Source organism: Rousettus aegyptiacus, unplaced genomic scaffold (genome assembly GCF_014176215.1).
Source record: "Rousettus aegyptiacus isolate mRouAeg1 unplaced genomic scaffold, mRouAeg1.p scaffold_m13_p_6, whole genome shotgun sequence".
Taxonomy (NCBI): Eukaryota; Metazoa; Chordata; class Mammalia; order Chiroptera; family Pteropodidae; genus Rousettus; species Rousettus aegyptiacus.
In genome coordinates this window covers 30393326-30419743 of record NW_023416309.1, presented here as the reverse complement: position 1 = coordinate 30419743, position 26418 = coordinate 30393326, and the positions used below count along the sequence as shown (strand labels likewise).

Genomic DNA, 26418 nt, shown 5'->3' with positions numbered 1-26418 from the left:
TTTGAATGTCAATAACTTTGAATAAACCAAGACTGAACAAATGTATCACTTCAGTCTCTTAATCAAAAGGACATGCATTACTCGACCATTAAAAAAATTAAATCTTACCATTTTGAATGACATGGTTGGACCTAGAGGTTATTATGCTGAGTGAAATAAGTCAGACAGAGAAAGATAAATACCATATGATTTCACTTATATGTGGAATCTAAGGAACAGAAAGAACAAACTAATCAAAAACAGACTCACAAATATAGAGGAAAATCTGGTGACTGCCAGAAGGGAGGAGGGTTGGGGGGCTGGGAGAAAGGGATGAAGGGTTAGAGAAGTACAAATTAGTAGTTGATAGATGGTCACAGGGATGGGGAGCACAGCATAGGGAATGCAGTCAGCATTAATGTAATGGCTAGATGTTGAGCCAGAGAAGAGAAAGCGCAATTAGGGAATCATTTAAAAAACTATATAAATGTCTAACCAATGTATTGTATACTTGAAACTAATAAAATAAAAAATAATAAAATAAATAAAAGGCCGTGTTAAGCCCCCCACAAATTAGGTGCTTGTGGCAATGGCACTCCTCGTGTTATTTGCTGCCGGCTGAGTGGTTATACTGTCTCTAGATTTCTTATGACATCTGTACTCTTTCTTTTTGCTTCTTTAGTATGTCATAGGTTTCCTGGGGAGGCCAGGTGATTATGTAGTCCAGGAGGAGTTAACAAACTATAGCTGAAAGGCCACATCTAGCCTGAGGCCTGTTATTGGCACACAGTCTAGTCCATTTATTTGCATATTATCTGTGGTTGTTTTTGCACTATAATGGCAGAGTCGAGTAATTGCAAAAGATACCTTATGCTCTGCAAAACCTAAAATACTGACTCTTTGGTCCTTTGCAGAAAGCATTTGCTAACCACTGGTTTAGGCATAATTCATCACTAAGTGCCCCAGATCATTTCTCTATTTTAGTTGGTGTTTCTTCTGATATATTCCACAGCCAGTCCGCTGTTTGTCATCTCTGTCGTCTGATTTTTTTTGTTGCCTCTCTCCTTTCTTACCAGTTATCCTAGGCTGCACTAGTAACTAAGTGGGGCTGACACATCATGTTACATCACATCACACTATATCCCCATCAGTCTTTGTTTTTTGCTCTTTCCCACTTAAATTTTTTATCACTGCTCATTCTTAGAGGCTTTCCCCATTACTTCTCACTTTACAATGGCCTAAAGGAGAAAAAGCACAAACTTTGGGTCTAATAGAAGAACTATATTTCAAGTTGAGCCCTTCCACTTAGAACATAGGTTAATTTAGGCATGTCACTGTTTTTCTCTGAACCTTAGGCTTTTTTTTTCTTAAATTGGGGATAATGTTATAGCTGCCTTCTCCACATAAGGATTGTTGTTAAGGATCAAGGTATGTACATGCCAGTGTATCTGTCATTTGTTCTTTTCTATAAATCTGATGGTGCTAGGTGACTGACTTCTTTCACTTACATGCATTTGTGAAAAAGTTAATTTTGCTTTTAAATTTGTTGTGCAATAAATGTGTTTTGCTTTTTATTTTGAAATATTTGCTCAGGTAACACTAAGGAAACCATTCTTATTAAATACAGTTTGAATTAGAAAACATAAAGCTTAAAATTATCTGTATTAAAATTTCTCTATAACAAAAAAATCAATATTACTAGATGAAAGCACTTTTAAATCTATTTTTAAAACCAAAGGCACTACATTTTATGAGTGAAAGAAAGATCAAATGATAAGTCTAGAAAGTAGAGACATTTTTATTCCTGGATGACAGAGTTGTCTGTAGTATTTTTGTCCCTGTACTTTCTATGGTAGCAGTATCATGCAGTTGATAAAATACAGACTTTGCCAGGGTAAAGATAACATACACTATTGAACTATTGAAATACCTTGCCTGTTTTGTGAAAATAATATAATTTCTGATGCTAAGGAATTTCCCACTACTCTAAATTAGGGTACTACAGTAGAAAAAGTTACCCTATGTGTATTTTATTTATTTGGAAAGGAGATGGTGTTTTTAGTTCTAACACAAAGAAAAAAAGTACAGAAATAACTTTGTCTTTTGGACACTACTTGACAGTGAATTAGAGGATCCGGTTCATTAATGATGCACTCCACAGACACCTGTTGAACTATGTTATGTTTTCACATCCTTTTGCATTTTGGTTTCTTTTTCTGTAAAAGAAATATTTTGGAAATATTTTGTAAAAGAAAAATTACCATTTTTCACAAAGGTCTTGCCATCCATTTGGGTTTTAAAACCTATTTGTGGCAGGGCTTGGGAGGATGGACAGTTGGCTAACACCTTTCTTTCACACCCAATTTTGGGACCAATGGATAGACCAATGGCAGTTAGACAAACAGAGGTTTGTTAGAAATAAAACTGATAACAGGACTGTGGCCAGACCAATTTTCTGGTATTTCATGCTCGGGTAAGACCAGTTTCCACCTTAGTGTAGAAGGGAGCAGCCTGGGTTGCCCTCCATCTGTAGGCAGACTGGCTCTGAAAAGGAAGGAAATCAGGAGAGTCTGGGCCTTGTTGTCCAGGCCCTTCTCCCAAACCTACCACTGCAAAGCTCACTCCTTCTTAACCAGGGAGAACACTGGCCTGTTAGGCCAATGGAGAGTCCTCTAAACAAAAACAGGAGGCCAGGGGAGTGGAGGTTTCCAGCTAATGCTGTTGAATGAATGTGTTGCATGAATAACTGTGCCTCTTTTCTCAGGAACTTACTTCAGTTTTCTCTTCTGTAAAACTGGGAGAATAATAGTAATGTGCTCCACAGTGTCGTTGTCAAGATTAAATGAATAAGTACATGTAAAGCATTTAGAATAGAGCTCAGCATGTAGTGAACTGTTTTGTTATTTTTGCTTTTAATTATATGAGTATTGGTAATTAATACTAGTTAGTACTAATTAGTATTAACTAGTTATTAATGCTAATATTACTAAAAGCATTCAGACGGCATTTAAACACGGACAGTATAAATGATGTCTTGGTGATGGTAATACCCTTAACGGTTTTAGTTCATGTCGAGGAGAGAAAGCTGCTGAGTACTCGGGAGAAAATAAGCCGTTGTTCCTTTTTGGTTTGTTTAAAACATATATTTATTCTTGGTACAGAGGAAAAGATTAGAAAGGGGAACGTTGAGTGGAAAGTCTACTTTCTTTTAAAAATATTGCTTTTAGGCTACTGAGAAAGTTCCATAACAGGGTTTCCAGAGGGGTGTGTAACCCCTTAGTTTTGATAATACCACTGCTGTCATAAGGGCAGCATCATTACACAGAAAAACAAGTTGCTATTTATTTTAAATATGGAAGTTTTTAGGGGAAAAGAGAACTTCAGGCTACAGTCTTAATACCCTACCAAAACACAGACTGGAAATCTCTCACTCTGCAATAGTTGCTTGTTTAGATGTGGTTTCTTCTGCTGAAAATATTAGCAAGCATTATTTGTTTATGTCCAGACAGGCTTCTTCTACATAGCACCTACCACAATGCTTTGGCATAGGAGGTACCCAAAAAATATCTGTGGAATGGATCAGTGAATTTAGGAGCAGGGATATATAAAGCAATGGAATAGATATACTTACACAAGTATTTGTTCTAGGCCTCTTTTGATTTTCTTCCCTACGTAACATTCTTTTAAAAAAAGAGAGATCATTCATAAGAAAGGCAGCCTATTTTAGGAGCATTTCAGTTTACATAGAAAATACAGTGCATTGCTTCTGAAAATGGATTGAATATTTAATACGAATGTTTTATTCAGTGTTATTTTTTCCCCTTGCCACAGAGCTTAGTTTTTACAAGTAGGAGCTTTATCGTGTCATGGAAAGTTAGTTCCAATTTTTTTCCTTACAGAATGTTTGATATCACTGATTTCATTATTTCTGGTATGGGAGCTGAAGTTTGGTAGGCTTGAGTGTAAAGAAGCCTGAGAAACAGAAGGCCCAGTTGTACTGCTGAGTGAACCTGAAGAGGTCACCTAAAGTCTTTTGGGTCTGTCATCATCTGTCAACTAAGAGGCCAAGACCAGAAGATTACATAATGAGGATTATCCAGCTTTCAAATGATGTGAGTGTAGGATTTCCCCACCAGTTTCTGCTTATAGCAGGATGGCCTGTTGAGTTAAGAGGTCTCTGGCTTAGTGAGTTAGTCTTAGCTGTATACTCTACTCGAGAATTGTTACTTGGATTAATTCGTACAGGCTATTGATACTTAGAAGATTTAGTAATATGCGTGTTTGGTTTTTAAAGAGCTCATATTAGCAAAATTTAGATGGTACTTATGAGCTTTATAAAGAGTTTAAATCTGATATATGACATTTAAAATACTTATGTTAAAATTATTTTATGGTGGGTGGGGTCATAGTATATATTGTATGATGGTCAAAATCCCCTTGCTGTTTTAAATGTGTTAGTTTGGGCATGTGAAGTTGCTGTTGCAGGCCAGCCAGGGGATCTGATAACCATTTATAAGATTGTTATTTCTTGGGTAAATATGTTCCATTATGTCTTCTATATGTAAAGAACAGGGTGAGAGGACCTGTATGGTAAGAGAGGAAACTGAGGTCCTGCATCAGAGATAGCTGAGTGGGAGGACGCATGCCAGTCACTCTCCCAGATCCTGGCCTTTGGGCCTCCCTCTTCCTTCCTCTCCTCTCTCAGAAGGACATGTGGCAGCATCAGGGACTCGTCCCTCACGTCCCTTCTGTATTAGTTATCTATAGCTACGTAACAACATCACTATAAACCTAGCGGCTTAATCAACGCACAAACTGTCTCAGTTCCTGTGGCCCAGGAGTCTGGTCATGATTTAGCTAGGCACTTTATAAGGCTGTAATCAGGTGTCAGCGAGGCTGATGTCTTATCTGACACTCCACTGAGGAAGGATCCACTTCTAAGCTCATGTGCTTGCAGTTTCTTTTGGGCAATTGGGCCGAAGGCCTACATTATTGATAACTGTCAGCTGGAGGCTGCCCTCACATGGCTCTCACTTTAGGCAGCTCACCATGTGGCAGCTGGCTTCTTCAAAGTCAGCAAGGGTGAGTCTTACAGCGGTATGGACATTACAATATTTTGTAATGTAAACACATGGATTCCATCATTTTTATCTGATTCGATTGGTTACACCATCACCCTAGTACTGGCTCTGCTCCTAAGGATGAGGATCATGTACTTCTTCCAAAAGCAACAACATTCAGTGAACACCTACCATTTACCCATGAGGCTTATAAACTGTTTGCAGCCATTATGTCCTTTAACCATTATAGCAACTTTAAGTTGTGATACTGCTATTGCTCCCCTTCTATAGATGAAGGAACTGAGACTTTTAGAGATATCAACCAACATTCTCAAGGCCTTCAGAGCAGATTAGAGAATGCAAAGCATATGTACTTAATGACCATAGGATACTGTCTCCCATAAAGGAAACCCAAACTCCTCTTAAAAGAGTTTTTATCCACTTTTGCAGCCTTAGAAGCCATCTGCTAGCATTTTAGCACTCAAATTTTCTTGGTTTTGAGTCCCGCCACTCTCCTTTCACCTTGGGGGAGCAGGCTTGGCCTCACCCTAAAGGAGAGAACATACATTCCAAAAGAAGTATATTCTTTTTAGCTAGATTTTTTTGCGACTGTTTTAGAATCTCAACATTGCATAGGAAGCATGATTAAGAAGTACCGGGCTTTTAACAATCCCAGCCAAGACTTAACACATTCGGATTATTCTGTTTAAATGCATCAGCTAAGTTAGTTGCTTACAATCTGGTGATACTGCCATTGCTCTGCATTCTTTTAAATGAACTTCATCTCAACCCCCTTATAACTCCTTTTCTACCCCCAGTACTGAGCACAATGTCTTCGGTGAAATGGTTAGTTCATTAAAGTCGGTTGTCGAAGTCACTTGTAATTCTTTTGAATAACCATAGTGGTGGCAAATTACTGTCTTTGAGGATGAATTTGATTCTTTGAACCTATTAAAATATTTTCAGTTTTGTTTGGAAATCAGGAGTGACTAAGCTGTCATGAAACAGATTTTCTCGTGGGCATTGTATACCAGTTACAAAGGTAAAAGAAGAATACTCAACTTATTCTGAGCAGTCAGCATCATTGGAGTGAGTCCCAAAGAGGATGACTTAGAAGGGGTCAAGAAACATTTGTTTTAGATTGAAGTTCCGTTTAAAAGTTGTTATTGCCTCACCTATGCGTCTTTTTCCCTTGAAAACATAGCTGACAGATCTGTACTGTTGATGAGGCTGTACATGCGAAGCTAGCCAGGGCAAGGGGCCGCCCGGTGTTCCCAGTGTGGCTTTTATTTCCTACAGATGCCCCCTGAGTGCTTGGCATCACAGTGCATACCGGAAGAATCTGTGCTGATGGAAATGATTCATTCCTTCTTTCAAGAATTTATCATCAAAAAAAGAAACTCAGTAATGATATGAAGAATGCTAACAAATACATAGCTAGAATTTTCTGTTCGCACATTACTAAAGATTATCAGCTAAGATGGGGATTTTTATTTAGTGCTTTATGCAGGACAACATAGAAAGGTTTTATGTTGTTGTCAAAAGTATGATTTGAACCTTTCTCTAAAATGTTCACATAGGGAAAGAGTCTGAATTTAATGGAGTGTGTACCATAATTGCAGTTGTTATCATGAATTTAATAGACTATCATACTTGGACTAGTACACCTAATAATTGCAATTATATGTTAGGGATATATTCCATGATAGGCACTAACGCATTATCTCTAATTTGCATAACTGTTCCCCAAGGTACTTATTATTGTCCTTATTTTACAGACCTGGAAACGGAGGCTTAGAAAGATTACATTACCTGGTAAAGACCGCACTCCTATTAAATAGTAGAGGTGGAGTTCAAGCTTATTTATTTTAAACATATAACAAACCTGCATTTCCCATCATTTTAAAAGGCTTCCATGCCAAGCAACCAGGCATATAAAGCTATCCAGTGAGCTTGTTTCTCTCAGTGTTGGGTATAATCTACGAATCTTTGACTCTACAGTCCTTCTCTGCTATTTTTATTGATCTTGGCAAGTTTTTCGTTACTAGGAAGGTCTGGATTTATGTGGTGCTTTTTTCATTCTCTCCCTGCTTTATCTCACTCACACACACACACACACACACACACACACACACACACCCTAATAGTTTGGATAACGAGGTTTCTGTGTATTCTATAACTGAGGTGACACTGTCTCACATGGTACCTCTGTATGGAGCCATTTTACAATAATCGTTCGTGTCACTGAGTGACTTAACACTGGGGTTTCAGGCGAGGGAGGTTAACAGGTCTCTATTTTATAAGTGTTGGCTACTTGTAGTCATATTCTTCATATGAAATGAGTGATAGTTGCATTCTGCCCGGTGAAAATGGGGTGTTTTCATTTAGTGCTCTCCGTGAAGGGAAAGAAAGCAGAAGTTCCTGTCCCAAGGTTGTAGACCCTGTAATATTGTGGAATTAAAAAACAAAAGTAAAATATCATTCTGAATGACTTCCTCTTGGAAAAAGGAAGGCACTTTGCTGTGTGTATTTCATTATTCTATGAATTGTATGAATCTTCAGTGTTTGAATTAGACATATGGAGAAGGTAGCAAGTCTGGCCATTGGGTGCTGGGTGTCCCTGGTGCTGTGATAATATCCTTTGTTGGACCAAAGCATGCTCGACTTTGGCAGATTATATCTTTCATCTTATTTAATCCTCACAACCACATAATATAGTTGGGGGCATTTGATCCTCTTTCAGAAATGCAGAAATCAAGGCTGGGAAAAGATGAATGGATTTTTCCCAAGACCATGTGACTAGTAAGCAGTAGGACTTGAAACCAAGGTTTTATCTATGTATTGTCCTTCTATGGTTTATATTGTCTGATTATTCATCTTCCCTATCCTATAAGTTTTAAACAATTGGAGATATAGAACAAGGATTCAGATAGGAATCGAAATAGATAGTAGCTTAATCACTGACAAAGCGGAATTAGAGAACTCAGAAGTGTCAGTTACTTCCTTCTCTGAAACTAAAACATGAACTGGACCCTAGCACTCTCAGCCTCGTCATCCAGTAACAGCTGGAGAGAAGCTGGAACAGGGAGCTGGCTGGCCCTCTTGGAAGCAGGCAGCCATTGTCCTGTTTGCCGTGTGGAAATCAACTGGCTCCAGGTGTTAGAACTGGAGGGAGGCCCTTGACACTGGCTCAGTGTTGTGACTAGCCAGCGATTTTTCCAGTCTTCCTTGGCAAATTAATCAGTCACATTTGAGGAGAAGGAAGGAGGGGCTGGGGAGGAGACAGAGAAATTGGGTTACTATAACACTGTTACCTATCAAGAAACAGACTAAAAATCTCTTCCTGAAAGTATAATGGTGGGTATTATAAGGGTTTTCTACCCCAAACCTCAATAGTGGAAATACTGCTTTTCAGACTGCACCACCCCCCCCCCACCACCACCTCTTGGAGTGATCTATGTTTTTTATTCTCTCCTTCTTGATATTTGGGAGAAAGGAAGAGATGACTATATTTTTCTCTGTCTTGGGTATAAAGAAAGGAAAAGACTAACATAGACACAAAGAAATGGTCTGTATGAGGCATATAACTAATCAGATTCTTTCTCCTCATGACAGGTGATGGAAATGTACTGGAACAATGGGAGAAGACAGTAACTTATAGGAAGCCAAGATGACAAGAATTTTTTAAAATAATCAGTAAGTAAAATTTCGTGAACCCTTTGGAATTCTTTTGACTACCAGGTGAATTTGTTTTTTTATGTAAGAAACCATGGTAAGAGAATAGCACAATTAAATAACTCGAAAGTCTAACAGAGAAAAAATTTAAAAAGTTAATACATAAATACTTCAAAAAAATTAGGCTAACATTTCTCAAATCATTCTTTCTTGGGAAGGTGTTTTATTTTAAGTTGTGTACATCAGTTTGGTGGTTAGTGCATAAGTATTTAAAGGATTAAAAGAGTATTCCTTTTATATTAAACTTGGAATAACTTTTCTCAAATACAGATACTCTTGGTCTCATTGCTTCTGTGGGCTCCATTTCTTACTCACATTCTTATGGGTACATTTTGGAGGTAGATATGAATAAACTTGGTGAATATAAATAAAGCTGAGCTCTTTGTCTACACATTCTCTATATCCCTCTTTGTGTCATTTTTGACATATCAGAGACCATTGATGTTTGCTGATTATCACACAGTTATATGTGGTTGATTTTGGTTTCACTATGATGATGATAACCTTAGTAGGTGGAATAGCCTAGTGGAAAGATAATGTATTTTTGAGTCAGACATTTGTAGGCTTCACTTGTACCCTTGTGCTTTTAGTAATTACTCAACCTCTGAACCTCAGTTGACTCATCTGTATATTGGATTTAATATACCTCTCGTGAAATGAAAGACTGTGTGCATAGTACTTTGTGCTCTGACTGGTACATTACAGGACCACAATAAAAGTAGGTACTTTCCTTCCTTGTGTTTGTATCATCATCTATAATTTACAAGCTTTACTTTGCTTCAGATGATTAACCAGCTCAACTTCCTTAGCTATTATCAGGCACTGGTGAGTTAAGAGCTGGCCCTACAGGAAGGAGGAGGGTGTAGTGTTTGCCAGTTTCTGTGGTGTAAATACTCCCACCATGGCTGATTTCAGACTACCAAAAAAGTCTTCATAAGCAGAGTTGGAAAGTAATGTGCAGGAGCACACCGTTATGTAATTTACTACCAGCCAGATAAAACAATTGTAAATAATATCAAGAGCATAGATATAAGTAAACAGAAAGTGATGGGTTTTGAGTATTTAGTGTCTTTGCTTTTATATAATTTATTTCAATTGTATTTTTGTATAATTTAACTTTTAATGATGACCGTGTTTGAAAACTGATTTGCCAAAAATCCTGAGAATATGACAGTTGACTCTAGTGGACTCCAGCACATCACCAGTGATAGGTTTCCGGTTGTGAAGACATTTATAAGTCACAATTCTTCAATGATCTGTCTCAGCCCTGGTGGTAAGACTTTGGTTGGGTTGATAAAACCAGGTTTTGTTTTGAATCCTTGCTTATCAACCCAGGTTGTCATCCTCATATAGCTTTTGGAATTGAAGAGAAGTGCTGAAACTAATTTAGGACTTAAACCAATTGTGTTAAGTGTGACTGGAGTTCTCAAGTTGTAACTGGCCCCTGGCACCTCTCACCTCTTCTGGCTGTTGAGAGACAATGGTTGGAGATATGTCAAACTGTTTTTGCTCCCTTCCGAGCTCTCTTCTCTCCCTTTCCTGAACACTTTCTTATGTCTTCATTTCCTCCAGTAGTGGCACTGCAAGGAATCATAGCATGTAGCTTTGCTTTTGATCAGAAAATAAGTTTTAACGAAAGTGAATTGTCTCTTGAGAGAGAAACAAAAGAAAACCAAAGAAAACCTGGGCAGTTTAAAGTTCATATGGGCTTGATCAGAATCTTAGCAAATAAAATGGAGGGAAAAAAGGAAACTATATCAGATATCTCAATGTTTCTTCTAGAAGCAGTCTCTTCAGTTTTCTAACTTGCCCTTTAGAAGGGAACAATTGAAGCCTGATATTGCTAAGTAACAGCTAAGGTTGTGGTGGTTGTTATATTTTAAATCTCACCCACCTAATTTTAAAACACATTCTCTATTAAACCGTAAAAAATTGCCTTGGATATTTCAAAACATTCGTTTGTGTCAGTTCCCTGAATCACACTTACGTAATCTTAAAACATTTTTCCGTATTTCATCCTTACACAATAGGTATTTATAGTTCCTACTGAGTCAAAGATGGACTTGGATTATTGCAAGGTAATTTTTGTCCATTCCAAGCAGAAGCTCATGGATAGAAATCTGAGAGACTTGCCTCTGGATTAAGAAACAGTGACCTCTGTTTTAAGTTGAATAAGGGTATCTGTAGTAACTTTGAAAGCAAACAAGGGGGCAATAATTAACAGAGAAATTTTGCTGCAGGTAAAATATTCTGATTTATAATTTCTCTCCCCAGAGGATGTACGCTGAACTATTTCTGAACATCTCCAGTACAGATAAATTTTTGATTAGAGAGCTGCTAGGTGTGTAGTCTTCAAATATGTAAATTTTACAACCTTGCATTATATTCAAATCAACATACTCAGAAGTTTGCTGTATAATTGGGAGTCTTGGGTTATGATGGTGAATTCTAGTGCACATAAGATAGGCTTACTCCATTTTGGGAGTTGATAATCAAGCCTGAACATAGAAAGCTATAGTTTCAAAATAAATGTGGTTGATGTTATAAGGGCTAGGTAAGGGATGGTTTTAGGAGCAGACAACATTTGAATTGGGTACTTAATGATTAATTCTTTTTAATTCAAGTTCCTTTTTAGATAATTATGAAAACTAAGAGTGCTAATTGGAAAGAACTTTAAAAATGTGAAAATTACTAAGGTTAGAAAACTCATCAATATTATCACTACCCAGAGATATCATTATTATTATTATTATTGTTTTTAAAAAATATTTTGCTGTATTCCTTTTATGCCTAGATTAGATACACATTTTTTCTCCCTAAATTAGCTTGTTATGAATATTGTTTTGAAACATGATTTGATTGAAGTATACGAAGATCATGATACATCAATAAATATATATCTGCATCATTTTTGGTATTGTTATATAACATTCCATGTATATGTGGCTCATAATGTATTTGACCAGATCCCTGTTAGTGGGAGTTTGGTTGTTCTCAACTTTTCATTCTTATAAAGTGCACTATGACGAACATCTTTACACATAAATTGAAGTACACATATTGAATAATTTGTGCAGAATATTTGAATAGATTTGGGGCAGTGCTTAGGGAACACTCTAGGTAGAAGAAGCAGTTTGAACAACGGGTCAGATTTGGAGAAGGACTATCCCATTCTGGGGAAAGGCTAGAATTGTAGTTTAATAGACTGCAAAGAGAAAAAGGAGTAGTGCTTGCTAGGGCTGGTGGAGGTGGAAGAAGAGCTTTGATGCTAAACTCTTTATTCATTCTCCGTTGGGAGCTGAATTGGAATCTATATCATACTTCAAATGAAGATTCTGAATATTTTTAATTTTCCTTAATGTCCCTTATTTTGAGGAGAAATAAATATTATTAATAGTTCTGCTTTCCAAAACTTTTTGAGACTCTTAATAAATCAACCAGAGAGTGAACAGGTAATAGAAGTCAGGGAGAGTATGTCTATAGAAAAACTGTAAGAGAAGAGAAGGAAACAACATTAGTAAATGTATTTTCTACTCTTAAACTAATTATTTATGCTTAAAATATAAAGATAATTTAGAGAAGATGGGTTAGAGGACAAGTATCACAATTTAATAATACGCCCTTATAGTTACTGAGTGCTTGTGTGTACATCATTGTACCTAACTTCTCAAAAACCTCCTTAGGAAGGATCTTGGATTATCTCCATTTTGCAAGTGAAAGGGAGGCCTCAAAGGAGAGAGCAACACACTTGGAGTTGTTCTAGTTCAGGTGCTGCTGGGCCTTGGGCAGGTCCTGGGACTTCATTGGATGGATTGTGAGGATACAATAAGACAACATTTACAAGATTATGAAAACAGCATAAAGTACCATAGAAACAGAGGAACTGCTTTTTATAGTAGGACACTTTCTTTTATCATTACCGAAGAGAAGAAAGAATTTCTGTAGCCATTTTCTATTCCCTTTGCAGTAGATTATATTATTGTCAAACATTTATTATTTCTTCTTGTCAATCTTCCATCCCTGTGTAAAGTTTATGCTTTCTCACCCCACTGAGGGTTTACCCTTAATGCCGCCTTGGCCATAGGACTTAGTTTGGCTAATGAAATGTGAACAACAATGACACATGCCATTTCTGAGGAGAAGCTTCAATAGACATGGCCTGGTTCTACCATCTCTTTTTTCTCTTTGCCATGAGACAAGTATGTCCTAGTTAGGGGTGCTCGTTCTGCCTTCGTCCCAGGGTGAAGAGGATATAGAAGCCAGCATAGCTCACCTACAAGGACCCAAACAGGAGCCAGAAATAAACCTTTCTCTAAAGTTGGTAGCCTCCAAAATGTTGGTTTTATTTGTTACTGCATCATAATTTAGCTCGAACTCATATATTACAGAAGTTGCACTGCAGTCTCTCTCATTGGAGAGGTGAACCTTCATCAGAGGTTCTCACGTAAGGTTTTCAGGGTTTATCATGTTGACTTTTTTTTTTTTTTAATTCAAAGATTTATAGAACATGTCCCATAACAAGGTCTGGATGTCTGGAGGTTTAAAATAATGTAAGCCCCTGGATCCAGCTTTCAAGAATCTTGAAGTATAATGTGGTTGGATGCTGTATATTCCAGTAGCTGTAAAACAAGGCAGACAATTGAGTGCTAGAGGGAATGTCATTTTGATCATTGGTGAGCTGTGTTCATGTAGGTGTCCTTACTTTGTTATATGCCATCCTTAAGATGTTCTTTAAGTGTCATTGCTTTCTGTTAGTTAAGCTTATCTTTCCTTTTCTCTCTCTTCCTTAGCATGTATTTACTGTGTCATTTAATTTGTAATATGTGTTAGATTTCTTTATTCTCAATTTGTATTTTTAGTGAAATAATTTATTCTGACTCATTTGCTAGGTTAGTGTATATGTCTTTTCTTTTGATATATATCGTAAACTCTAACTTCACAGATGACTTACCTTAAATTTTATCCCCATAATATAAATTGCTACCATGCTATTATAATAAAATTAAGCTCTTAGTAAATTATTGACTGGTTTCTTTGATTTTTTTTCCTTCTGCGAGTTCTTGGTTCTTTTTTTTCATGATATATGAAGTGGAGTTCATAGTTATTAGTCAACATGCTCCTTTCCTTTTCCTTTTTATGGTGTTTAAGGTTCTTCATGGGAGAACCGGTTTGTCTTGGCTTAGTAATACCTTATTTCAATTTGGAATAATTTCAAGTGGGCCTGTCTTGTATCAGGTCATGTGTCTAATAATCTCAGAAATATTAAGGAGATCTAACTTCATTTTATGTTCCTAGTGACTAGTCCTATGGACCATGAGAGAAACCAAAAGCTCCTAGAGATCTGACTAGTAGTTTCTGGGTTACGACAACATGGAATTAGCTGTTCCTTTCCTTTGTGAATAAATTCAGCTATTTTCTATTTTGTTACTTCTAAACATCTCTCCACTTTGATTTCACAAAACACTGGAATAATTTATTATTAAAGTTTCATCTTGGACCAAGGACTGACATTTTTTTGGTCTGACACACACAGAAAGAATTGGTCATCAGACTCAGTCAGACAGGAAGTAGTACTCAGGGAGCTGCCATGGTTTATCGGCAGTGGTTTGCTTTTTAGGTTAGGCGGTGGGTTCAACAATAATATTAATTGTTGATATTAATATTATTTTCCCTACAAATATGTTAAATATATTCTCTTGTATTATTAAATAGTGCATAACTAAAAAGGATTTTTTTTAGTGTAAAATACAGTTAATGATGCTAAATGCATTCATTGCATTTATATTGGCAGAACTGAGTCACATTAGTCAGTTATTGCTGCAATTTTAATTTCTTCTTAAAACACCTTAGATGTTTTAATAGATAGTGCCCTCCTTTTTCAACAGTGCAAAAGATATATTTTTATGAAGATACTATTTATAATCCCTTGAGGTTTGGATGATCTTTATTTAAGTGCAAGTAAGTATCAGTATAGTTTAAGGCTTACCCAGAGAAATATTTTCTTTTTTTCTGCTACAGAGAAATACCAACGTCAATGTCTGGCTATTGACTGTGACTGTCCACTGGTCCCTTCTCTTTTTTGCAAGGAAATCCTGATAATTACATAGAATCTGAAACATTAGCTCTCAGTCTGCTCAATCTGGCTGCTGTATCACACATAGTAGTCTCCACACATGGCTTTGAAGCTGGCTTTGACTCATCTTGACAATTGACCTTGGGCATCAAAACCTTCTTGACTCTCAGTTTCCTTATGGGTTCAGTGCAGTCATTAATACCTGCCCTGCCGTTTTATGTACAGATTAGATGTAAAAAATCTGTTAACAATGGAAGCTCCGTGAATTAAATTGTGTAGCATCTTTTCTTGTTCTAGGTAAAATTTCAAATACATTTTCCCAGAGGAATAATGTTATGAATGAGATTTGAGTTATAGTATTAGAAATATAATTAACATATACTTCCGATAAATCACAAGTTAAAGAGACCTTTAAAGAATGGCCAGAGTAGTCACTCTCTACATTTTGTCTCTTGCGAAATACATTTCTAGTGCCACATAAGAGTTCATTAACTTCAGACTCTGAAAGTGAACTTTTAGAATGTAATTTATCACCAAGTTAAGGACTGCTTAGATAAGCTTTTACATCAGACATAAAGTAGAATTTCTTGATAGGTGGTGGTACTTTTTGGGCAGACAAATGAGCCTTCCTTCCCACTTCTGGTAAGTAAACTCACCTTCTGGAGAACTCTATTCTTCCTGACTATTCAACTAGGTAGTTCTAGAGTAGATTGGCCAAACATGGGACCTTGGCCACTGGGGTGGATGCCTGGTGCCCCAAACTAGACCATTGTGAGTCTTCCTTGAGAATTTTTAAAATTACAACTATGGAATAGTCCCTCTTAGTGGCAGAGCTGGGAGTTAAGTGGAAGAAGGCAGATTTCAGGAAAGGAGAACAAAGCCAAACTGTAGAAGCAAACATTCCATCTTGTCCTGGTGTTCATTTTGAGCTGATTCTAAAGCCCACCTGTTACTTTTGTGTTGTAGGTTATTTAGGGTTAATACATCCCACCTTGCTCCAAGTGCCATTTATGTTACCCGCATGTTGAAGAGTGCTGACTAATTCATTTGGTTGTTTATACTTGGAATATTTTAGAAGTCAGTGTCTTTGTCATGCGCAATTATAATAAATATAATTGCATAGTAGGGTGGCTGATACATGACATAGCTTTTTGAGAACAGTGGTAGCATTATTCTCATCTCATAAAAGCAGAAACGTGTCAGAACTAATCAAAGGACACTAGTGACTGTGTGTGTGTGTGTATAACGACTCTTTTGACAGTCTTGCTCTAATGCAAATGTCATATAACTTTTGATATTAAACCATATAAACAAATGGATATTTGAGATGGTTCTAGTTATTAGAGTTGCCTTGAAGAACTGCCCTTTGCTACCATTTATGGTTAGGAGCACTTGTAGGTAAACAGGTAGCTATACCATATACTCAGTTTGTGGCTGTACCATGTGCATTGAGAGAACTGTTTCTATTTGCGGATGGTTTTGCACTTTGGCATGATTATTAAATACATACATTTGTGTTCTTTACTTGAAAAGGAAGATAGAATGACTTAATACCTCTTTCCTCTTCAGTGGGTTATTGTTTGGGGAATTGAGATTTTATGTGACAACACTGTTGTAAACTCGACTTCCCTTTAGGAAGTATCAGATTTTCTTTCTCAATAGTAGCATTCTGTATTGTTGGAACGTTGTCGCAAAGAGCAAAGAAACGCGTCTGCCGTTTGCGTTCTGCTTGCCAACTGGTTTGAACAGCTATAATATTTGTTTATTCTTGATGTGTCGGCAGCCAGAAGGAAAGTTTTCCTTTCTCCTTTGTGGCTGTTATATAACGTAAGCATCATTGTATCAACAATGACTATTTATTCAGAATCTACTACTAGGTCCTGGGCGATACAAGGCCTCTGACACACAGTCTCTGCCTCAGAAGGACTTTTGTCATCTAGTGAGAAAGAAAAATAAGGGATCTCAAAAAGAAGGAAGACACTAAAGTTCCGTAAGTCAATTTTGAGATGGTGGTATAAAGAATAAGGTCTGTAGGCATTTGGAGGACAGGAGAATTCCCCGGGGCTTCAGCCATTGAGGAGGGATCCAGGAAAAGCAAGGGTGCCAGTAGGTCTGGAAGGTGATAACTAGTGAGAGTAAGGGAAGGTCATTAGTCAGAGGGCATGGTGTGGGCCCAGGTGTGGAGGTGGGTGATAATGTGCCCACTGCTTTAGGGGAACAACAAGTGGACCAGGTGGGTTATTTGGCCGAGGGTTTTTTTAGTGAAAGATGGGGCTTGGAGAGGTGGAGGCCAGCTTTTAAATGACTGAGCATCATGATGTTGGGCCCACAGGCTAATGGTCACTTTTTAAAACCTAGAATGTCAATCTTTGTACTTTGCATTTTAACTCTAGGCAACAAAGACGTCCTAGAAACAGCTACCCTTTTTCTATTATGAGAATGTTCTAACAAGGTTGGTAATTGTATTTTTATTTCTAATACATAAGGATTATTGTAAACATCTCATAAGTGCTTTGAGTTATGATTGCAGGTGAACATCTTTATGAAGCCTTCCTTCTTCCTGAACGGAGCACTCACTCTGAATTTTAAGCTTGACTGGATCCTACACACTAGAAACTAGATTGTCTCTCCTGTATGTGCTAGCTTTCTCTTTCTCTTTCATGTATCTCAGTGTATCTATATATGTCTGCATTTTTCAGACTGCAGTATTATGAAGTTTACTGAGTTGCTCATAGGCACATAGGTTTTATATATGTATGTATACTCATATAAAACAGCTGCTGTTCTTGGTGTAACAGCCAACATATTGTCAGTTTGGCCAAAATAATTGATTGTAATCATTTCATAAGCAGAAAATTGATGTGCTTAAAAATACATATTCGTTCACATGAATGTTTGAGGAAAGTTATCTACGAAGCAGATGTGTTCCTTTTGATCTCTACTGTAAAACTATAGTTGTTTTAACTGCTAGAAAGAGAAAAGGTTCATGACATGATGGCATGCTGGACTTTGATATTTATCATGTGATGGCGATGATGTCTCGGGAGCACAGAGTGAGGCATCTGGCAACTAGAATAGCAGTTAGGAGACACAACCTCAGTGACCCTGGCATGAAGGGATGGACCAGGAATGAGAAAAATGGTACAGATATGAAAGTCACTAGGAAGCTGTCATCATACTTGTTGATTGCGAATTGTCAAGAGAGGGACGGAGCTCAGATGATTCTAGAATTTAACTTAAAGTATCCAGGACAATAAGATTACCTTTGTGAGGTATGTGAGAGCCGGAGAGATTTTTTATTGGCTTCATCGTCTAGGAGATAAGACCAACTTTATGCCTATTGCTAAGAATAAATGTTAGATGATAGGCTTATCTTGCATCTGCTTTTTAAAATTAAATTTATTGGAGTGACAATGGTTGATAAAATTATATAGATTTCAAGTACACAATTCTGTAAAATATCATTTGTATATTGTATTCTTTGTTCATCACTCAAAGTTGCCTTCTTTTTTAAATCTTATTTTTAAAATATTTATTTTAGATTATTTTCTTTAAAATTATTTTCAGTTATAGTTGACATTCTATATTATTTCCAGGTATATAATATAGTGATTAGACATTTATATACCTAATGAAGTGGTCACCCCGATAAGTCTAGTACCCATCTGGCACCATACAGTTATTATGATTTTGACTATATTACTTATGCTGTACCTTAGCATCTGCCCTTTTTGACCATAACTTGGTCTTCCAAGTAGAAGAACTCTTAGAGATCTTCAGAGAGACATGAAGCATTTCATTTAGCTCCACACACCTGGTCACTTAATTGGCAGAGCCGGTGTTAGGACAGGAGCTCCTGATTCCTAGTAGAGTTCTTTCTTCCAGAGCTGGTTTGGAGAAAAGAATAGCATTTTAGAAAAGGCCCTTGATTTCATGGTAGATCTTATCTTTGGCTATTGAGTATTTTGAAGAAGTCTTGGCCTATAGAATGACTGGTTCTAAACAAGTATGAGAAAGTTGAACTCAGGAGATCTTCTCCAAAGTCAAGAAGGTTTTATTAGTAAATTAAAAAATTCTTCCTCTTTAAAAACTCCCTACACTCCCTGGTAATCACCTTATTTCTTAACTATACCTCAGGACCTAGCAATTGTATGGTCTGTAATTTGCCAATTCCCAATTACTTAAAGTGACTTTTAAATATTTTTATTCCAAAATAATGTTGAGGGCATGATGTCCCAGATATAATGAGTATTTCCAAAATTCTTGCTTTTTTAAAAGTTGGTTTAATTGTGACATAAATGAAATCATTTCAATTTTGAGCACTTTGCTCTGCTACTAATAAAGTTCCTGTTGTATAATAAGAACATCAAAATCCAATTATCTTAAACCAAAACCTTCAGGGTTTGTTTGTTTGTTTGTTTACTACTTAAATAAGGGACTCAAACCGTTCAATACCAAAGAGCTATTTCAGCTCTAAAATTCATGGGATATTTTAACATTGAAAAGGATAATAGAAAAACTATGGGCCAGTTTGTCCACAGTTTTGGAGATTCTGGTACAGAAGAACTCAGAGGGACAAGACTTAGCATTATTTAAGTGCCTACTCTTTGTCAAGCACTGTACCAAATGCTTTGCATGTATTACTACATAACAAACTCTATTAGGTGAGCATTTTATCCACCTCACTGCATATTTTTAACCTGCCCTAGGCCATATACAGTGTCAGAGATCTGATCCAAATCGGCTTTGACAACTGATCCCATCATTATATACAGGATCGCTCCCTAACTCAGGAACTTTTCTACTAAAGAATAGAAATTAACGTACATCCATTGTTCAAGCATTTATCATAACAAGATTAATCCTTGCTTTTTAAGTGTTTTTCAGAGGCCATATACCATTGTCTTGAAGTTGTTAAAGGCTGAAGTTTAAAAAAACAAAACAAAACAAAACAAAACAAAAATAAAAGGCTCCTAAGCCTGCTATAAATCAAGAAAGGAAAGTTCCGCCTTAACCGACAGTGAACATGCTTATTGGTTAGGATTGCACTGGCTGACTCATTTCTTTTTTGCTGTTAGAGGGCCACACCCTGCATTCCAAAAACCTCTGCTGTCCAGCTACACTCGCGGTCTTCCTGCTGGAGCCTTTGGGGTTGGGCTCCGCGTCTCAGCTCACAGTTGTCCCCCCGGAGAGAACCCGCCCGCCAGGCGCTGGGCTGTCGAGCACCGCTGTCCTTGCACCCGGCCCCACAGCCCGCAGGAGAGGGGCGGCCGGGAACCGCAGAGGCGCGGGCGCGCCCGGGGAGCAGAGGCCGGGGGGCCGCTCGCGGGCCGCCGACCGCGACCGCCTTCGCATCGCCTCTCGTGCGGGGACAGGCAGCACGCACCCTGGGCGCGCTGAGGCCGCGCGCAAACTTAGTGCCCCAGGAACTTTCCCGGAGACTGACTGGCGCGGAGAGACCGTAAGTGTTGCTCCGTCTGGGATGCAGCGGTTCATTACAATGATGTCTGGGGCAGGCTTTGTAGCACTGACAGACGGTGAGACCTGGTTAAAAGGGAAGTGAAACAGCCTTTCTTGCCTTAAACAAGTGCAGTCGTCGCTATTCGCTCTACCAGGGCGAAGTAAAGGGAATCATAGTTTGTACTGGATCTCGCTTTGGTGATAAAATGGGCAGGAGCTGTTTACACCTGAGCATGCTGACAGTGTAGTTGCTGAAACAGTGGGTCAGGATATAGGGAAGCTACATCAACAAACGCTCTAAATTTTGGGGGGTGCTTTTGAGAGCCAAGGATCAGGCGGTGGTTTCAGTTTGGGGTTATAAGCTCTGCTAATGGAGGTTTTTGAGGGAGTGGGATTGTATTTACTGTTTGTTACTAAGTTTTAGGGAAATACGCGCTTTCTCAAACTCCAGTCCCTGTACAAAACAAAAGATTCTTTAGTCCAGTGGACCCCAACCTTTTTGGCACCAGGGACCTTTGCTCTTATGAAAATCTAATGCCTGATGATCTGAGGTGGAGCTGAGGCGGTGACGCTAGTGCTGGGACCAGCTGCAAACACAGGTGAAGCTTTGCTTGCTCTCCTGCTGCTCACCTGCCATGCCACCCAGTTCCTAACAGGCCACAGACCCGTACCAGTCTGGGCTGGAGGGTTGGGGACCCCAGCTTTAGCCAATTTCTTTGGCTGGTTAGGAGTGAGATGTGTGCTCAGTGCCAGAAGGAAGCACGTGCTCCCCATGTTTTGGAATGAGCATTTTCTCCACAGCCATGCTTTCTATTTATTGCGGTCGGATAATTGCTCTTGTGGAATTTGTGGAAATAATAAATACACTGAGAAGAATGCACAGCACTTGCTTTTTTAGTTTTATTTTTTCCTATTTGTGTTTGCTATCTGTAGTTGTTTCGTTAAGTTGTACCACCATGAGAACCAGGACAGCTCAGGTCTATTCCCATTCCACTCTTAAGCCTATTGAGTTATCACTTAAATTTATGTAGAAGTCAGTGAGCTTCTTTTCAAAAATCTGTTTTTTGTGTAAGAAATTAGGCAGGAGTGCATAGAGATTTGTATGGTGCAAGTAAATTATTTTCTTGCAAGAGGCTGGGGGAGGTGGGGAATAAGAGAAGCAGAATCTGGTGATTGTTGCAGTTTTACTAAAGACAAAGACATACACAGTGCAACAGACACATATCACCATCAGAAACACTGTTCTGGAAAGTCAGCCTGAAGATGTTGGTAGCGTAAAGGATGATAGGAAAATTAAACCGACTTTGGAAGTAACAAATATCTGAGTTACGAACTTATGAACAGTATCATACTTTCTTCATTTCCGAAGATATAGACTAATATAGTAGACAGACTCTTAACAAAGAGTAAAATTCTTTGCAGCTAACTTTTTTAGGTCTGTGAAGAAAACTTCTCTAGAAAGAAATCACTTCTAAATGGAATAATTAAAATAATTTGTTAGACTATTTAATTAGTTACGTTTTGAACTAGCAACACCGTTTCCAAGCTTGTAGGCTAATTGTTAAGTTCAGGTGCTCTGAGTTTAATTGTTTAGGTGCCTCTGTGATAGGTAACAACTTGGAATTTCCCCTCCCCCCTTTTTTTTTGAGAAACACCCAATGTTGTTGAGAGAAATGGCCTTAAGTCCACTGGGGTAGTTGGAAAGCCCCCTCATGTGGTAAGAATGGGAAACTATTACATCTCTAAGATGTCTAAAATCTAAAGGCATATTTAAATTTGGATTTTGATTCAAGTTTCACCCTAATAATTGTAAGAGAACGCAACATTTAAGAGCCTCCTTTTAGCAGGTTCTGAGATGCTTTATACCCACTACTTCGTTTAATTTTCACAATAATGCTGAAAAGTGGAGGTATTATTATCTCTGTTTTATAGTTGAAGAAACACCCTCAGCAAGGTTACATAATCTCCAAATTTCACAGCTAGTTAATTTAATTTACACTAGATGTTAGCATTTAAGGTTTGTAATATTTCCCATGTGGCTCCAATTGCTTCTAACAAAGTAGTGTTGATTTTTCTGTGTAAAATAATCCAGAGGAGGTTCTTGGTTCAAAGCAGATTTTTAAGTGATTTTAAAAGCTCCTCATTGCCCCAGTGCCAAAATATCAAAGTTCAAGGAATAATGCATTTACTCTGGAAGCTTATGGTTTTCAAATATTAACTATGTAAGCCCTGTTCTTGATGAGTCTGTCAATATACATGGCTGCCTCATAGTTGCTGATTTGGGGTGACTTTATCCTCCTTTTTTTTCCCCAAAGCTCTCTTAGTTCTGGATGTGCATATTCTTCTTGCTGCTTGAAAAGTGCAACTCAGGCATTCTCTAATTGTTAAATCAAGCCGCTTGGTCCATGGACTTCCAGTAGTTGAATTCTCTGTGTGTGAATGCACACCTGCAGTATTTCCTGTGCTGTGTAAAAGGATTTTAAGTTTTTGTTAGCACCTCGGTTAGTGTTGAACCTGCTTGTTTAGAATGCTGAGGTCGTGAAAGGCACACTCTGTGGGCGCTAAAGCTTTTCTTGTTAGATGGAAGTGGAAGAGTCTCCACGTGTCCCAACAGAGGCAGTCAGTTCTGAGAGTCCATCTGCTGGATCATCTGTTGGGGGTAAGGGGTGGGTCATAATAAAATAGAACAATGCCACCTTCTTTGAAGACCATGGGCTACAGCATCTATTCCAGGGTCAGGTATTGCTCACATCCCCACCTTACCATTCTCGCCATCTATTTGACACAGAACACCCACCCACCGACCTTCCTGGGCAAAGCAGAGATGCTGTGGCCTCCTTAAACCTCTCTAAATCCTAGCTGCTTTGAGAGTGCCTTAAGTTCTTGAGGATGTTGAAAGAACATGCCAGTGTGATGATAAAACCACTTGGGGATAATCTTGTGGAAATCTTGGAGAGGAGGAAGTGTGCCTAATTTTCAAAACTAGAGAGATGGCAAATTCCAGAAACTTTAGATTCAGAGTTTACGTCTAGCAGAATTGTAAATCATATTTTTGAAAAGATGGATAGTGATCATTTAGAAAATTTGGTGCTGATCAGTATCTAGCATCACTCATCTCCAATTGACCTCATTTCTTTTTTTGAAAGTTACTGGACAGGTATATCAACATTACTATAGACATGGCATGTCTGCCTCAGCAAAACATTTAACAAAGTGCTTTGTGTTCTTTACTCAAGTTGAACAGAAGTGGGTTGGACAGCATTAGATAAGTTGGTTTGCATCTTTTCATACCCAGTGAGGGATGATCAGTAGGATGATGTCAGACTTGAGCAAGCTGCATTGATAACGGCATTTGATGCAGCTGGGGAAAAAACCTCACACATTAGTAGAGATAAGAGTATTTAGAACCAAGAAGGTGATAACCTCATAGTTCTTTGAAGCACTGTACACAGTGGTTAAGAACAGGGACTTTGGAGCTGACCTTGGGCACATTATTTGAGTGCTTTGTGCCTCCAACTCTTCATACCACCTCATAAGCTGTTGAATATGTTGAAGGATTAAATAACCTAACCCATGTTAAGTGCTTAAAAACAGAGCTTGACTGTAAATTGTATGTGTTAGATGTTAGTCTTTTGTCTTTGCTCCTGCTTTTACTTCTTGATGGGCAATTTTGTGCACATTTCGGGGTTTGTGTTTAAATGTGTGTCCAGAATGGAGTAATCATATTTTTGGAGAGGGTCTAAAAACTGTTTGAACAGTAGTTGAAGACACTGGAGATGTATACCTTAGTGTAAAAGCTTAGAGACAGTACTCACAAAGTGAAATGAAATAGCGCAGGTCACATTCTGAATTCTGTACATTTCACCCACCCTAACAAGTGCTTTCTCTTAAGGAGATGTAGCGTGGTATAATAGGAATCTCCACTAAACTGGGATTTAGAAGAGTTCTTTCCTAATAAAAGTTCAGTCTTTAACTAGTTATGTGATCTTAGGCAATTAACTTAGCTCAGTGGTTCTCCATAGGGTATGATTTTACTCTTCAGGGGACATTTGGCAATGTCCATACATTTTTGATTGACACAATTGGGGTAGGGAGGTGTGCTACTGACATTTAGTGGGTAGAGGCCAGGGCCGCTGCTAACATCCTACAGTACATAGGATAGCCCCTACGACAAAGAATTATCCTGTCCAGATGTCAATAGTGCTGAGGTTCAGAAACCCCGGCCTAACTCTTCGATATGGTTTTCTGTTTGTGAAATGTGAATACCAATCTTTGCTTTTGCAATACCACAAAGTCACTTTAAGAGTATATTTTGAAAGGCTTTTGAGAATTAATGTGTTTTGAAGTCTGCAGATGTACACAGTATGTACATTTTATCAGCAGCAGCACAGTAAAATCTCATTTGTTCCGTTCCCGAGAGTAGGATGATCCTGTGCTTGAATCTCAGCCCTACTGATTTAACTTGCTCATGTGATTTGGGGCAAGTTTCTTTATCCATGAAAACCTAATCCCTAATTCACAGAGCTTGGAAAAATAAACACAGTATGTATATAAATCTTGTAGCACAGTCCTTGCACATAGTTGTAAAATATTGTTTTTTAAATTGAATTGTTGTTGTTGTTGTTGTTGTTTTTGGTAATGAGATTGAGAAGTGCTTATTAAAATGAAAGATTTGGAAAGAGGATGACTAAAGAAATTAGATTTGTTACTAGTCAAAAGATGAAAAACAAACAGGCTTCTTGTCTTTAGAATTTAGGAGAGGTAAATGTCTTTGGAAGTTTAACTTTGGCTTTGTAGGGAAGGACCATAATATGCGCTAGGCTGAGAGGTACCTATTGGAAGGGGAATGAGTTGCATGGAAAATAAGAGTCATCTACTTTATATTAGTATGGAACTGGACAAGAATATAACCTCTATGTTTGCGAATTGCTCCACTATAAAACCTTGTAATGTTTGTTCTTAAGCAGTGTAATTTGCTTTATTTTTTCATCCTGTGCTTAATGTTATGGTCTCTTAATATATTTTCCAATGCCTTAAGACATAAGTAAGCAACACACCCAGCCAATGTATGTGCAGATGTGTCAACTTTGCAGTCTTAGTGAGTTCCTGTACCCTCGCAGCCTCGCCCCAGAAGATGAAGCAAAGCTTTCATGTGATCACTCTTTCCTCCACTCATTTATTAGCTGTGGAACTGAGAGTCTGGAGATCATGCATGAATCGTACTTTTCCTGTTGCTGTGGTAACCTATATAGCAAGTGGCATGTAGCATACCCATCAGAGCAATTCAAAGTTAATGTATTTAACTTGAGAGTGTGATGTTTTTGTGATAGGGCTTGGATGGAAAGTCCCTGAGTGTGTACAACCCCCTACTGTCTACTTTGTCAAGGCAGAACATTTTGCAGCTCTGTACATCTTCCAAAGAGGTAGCAGTGAGAGAGATCCAACAATGAAAAGTTCTCTGCCTCAGGAAGAGACTCTTACTCAGGTTAAAGAATTGAAGTTAGTGATTTTCTTTAAAAGGGATTACTCTTGATTTTCTTTCTCAAGATCCCTACTGCATTTGCACCGAGCTGTTTAAATCACACATAAACATGTGACTTGATTCCTCAAATGGAGCAGGTGTTGGTACCTCTTCCCCGAGCAGTTTGCCTCTCTGTGGGCTTCTGGAAAGCTCTCCTCTTGGAGCAGTAGGGAGAATTCATGGCTGCTTCACACCACTGGAATGGTGGCAGCTCCAAGGTGAAGCGCAGCAGCCACCACCTAAGTGGCGTGTAGAATGGAAATGACTTGGTGATCAAAACATACTTCCAAGAAATTTATAACACAGACTAAGCTCTGTTAGTGCTGGGAAGCCTTCGTTAACCTAACCTTCAAGCTTACTCAACTCTCTTGATTGTACAGAAGCAGAAAGTGATGTTCCACACTCTCACAGTCTCAGGCTGCCCCAGAGTTGCTGGTTAAGTATTATTGACAAAAATTCAGTGATTCTAACAAGAACACTGAACTGGTTACACAAAATTGCATACCTTATAGGGTCAGAAGGCAAGAGTTTGATACTCAAGCCAAGCCAAAGTCAAGTTAATAATAAACTAAAAGAGATAATAGACAAAT

The 26418-nt window shown here is 38.1% G+C and overlaps 1 protein-coding gene across 2 annotated transcripts in view; it reads left to right on the top strand.

The window, feature by feature from the left end:
* SGMS1 (sphingomyelin synthase 1) overlaps positions 1-26418 on the top strand; it is a 256756-nt gene that overhangs the window by 147843 nt on the left and 82495 nt on the right. The window contains exon 6 of one of the 2 annotated variants that reach the window (XM_016154368.2): positions 8655-8735. The gene's annotated coding sequence lies outside the window, so the exon portion shown is untranslated. Of the gene's footprint in view, positions 1-8654; positions 8736-18438; positions 20309-26418 lie in introns of those variants that run through there. The other variant, XM_036222088.1, reaches the window with a different exon arrangement.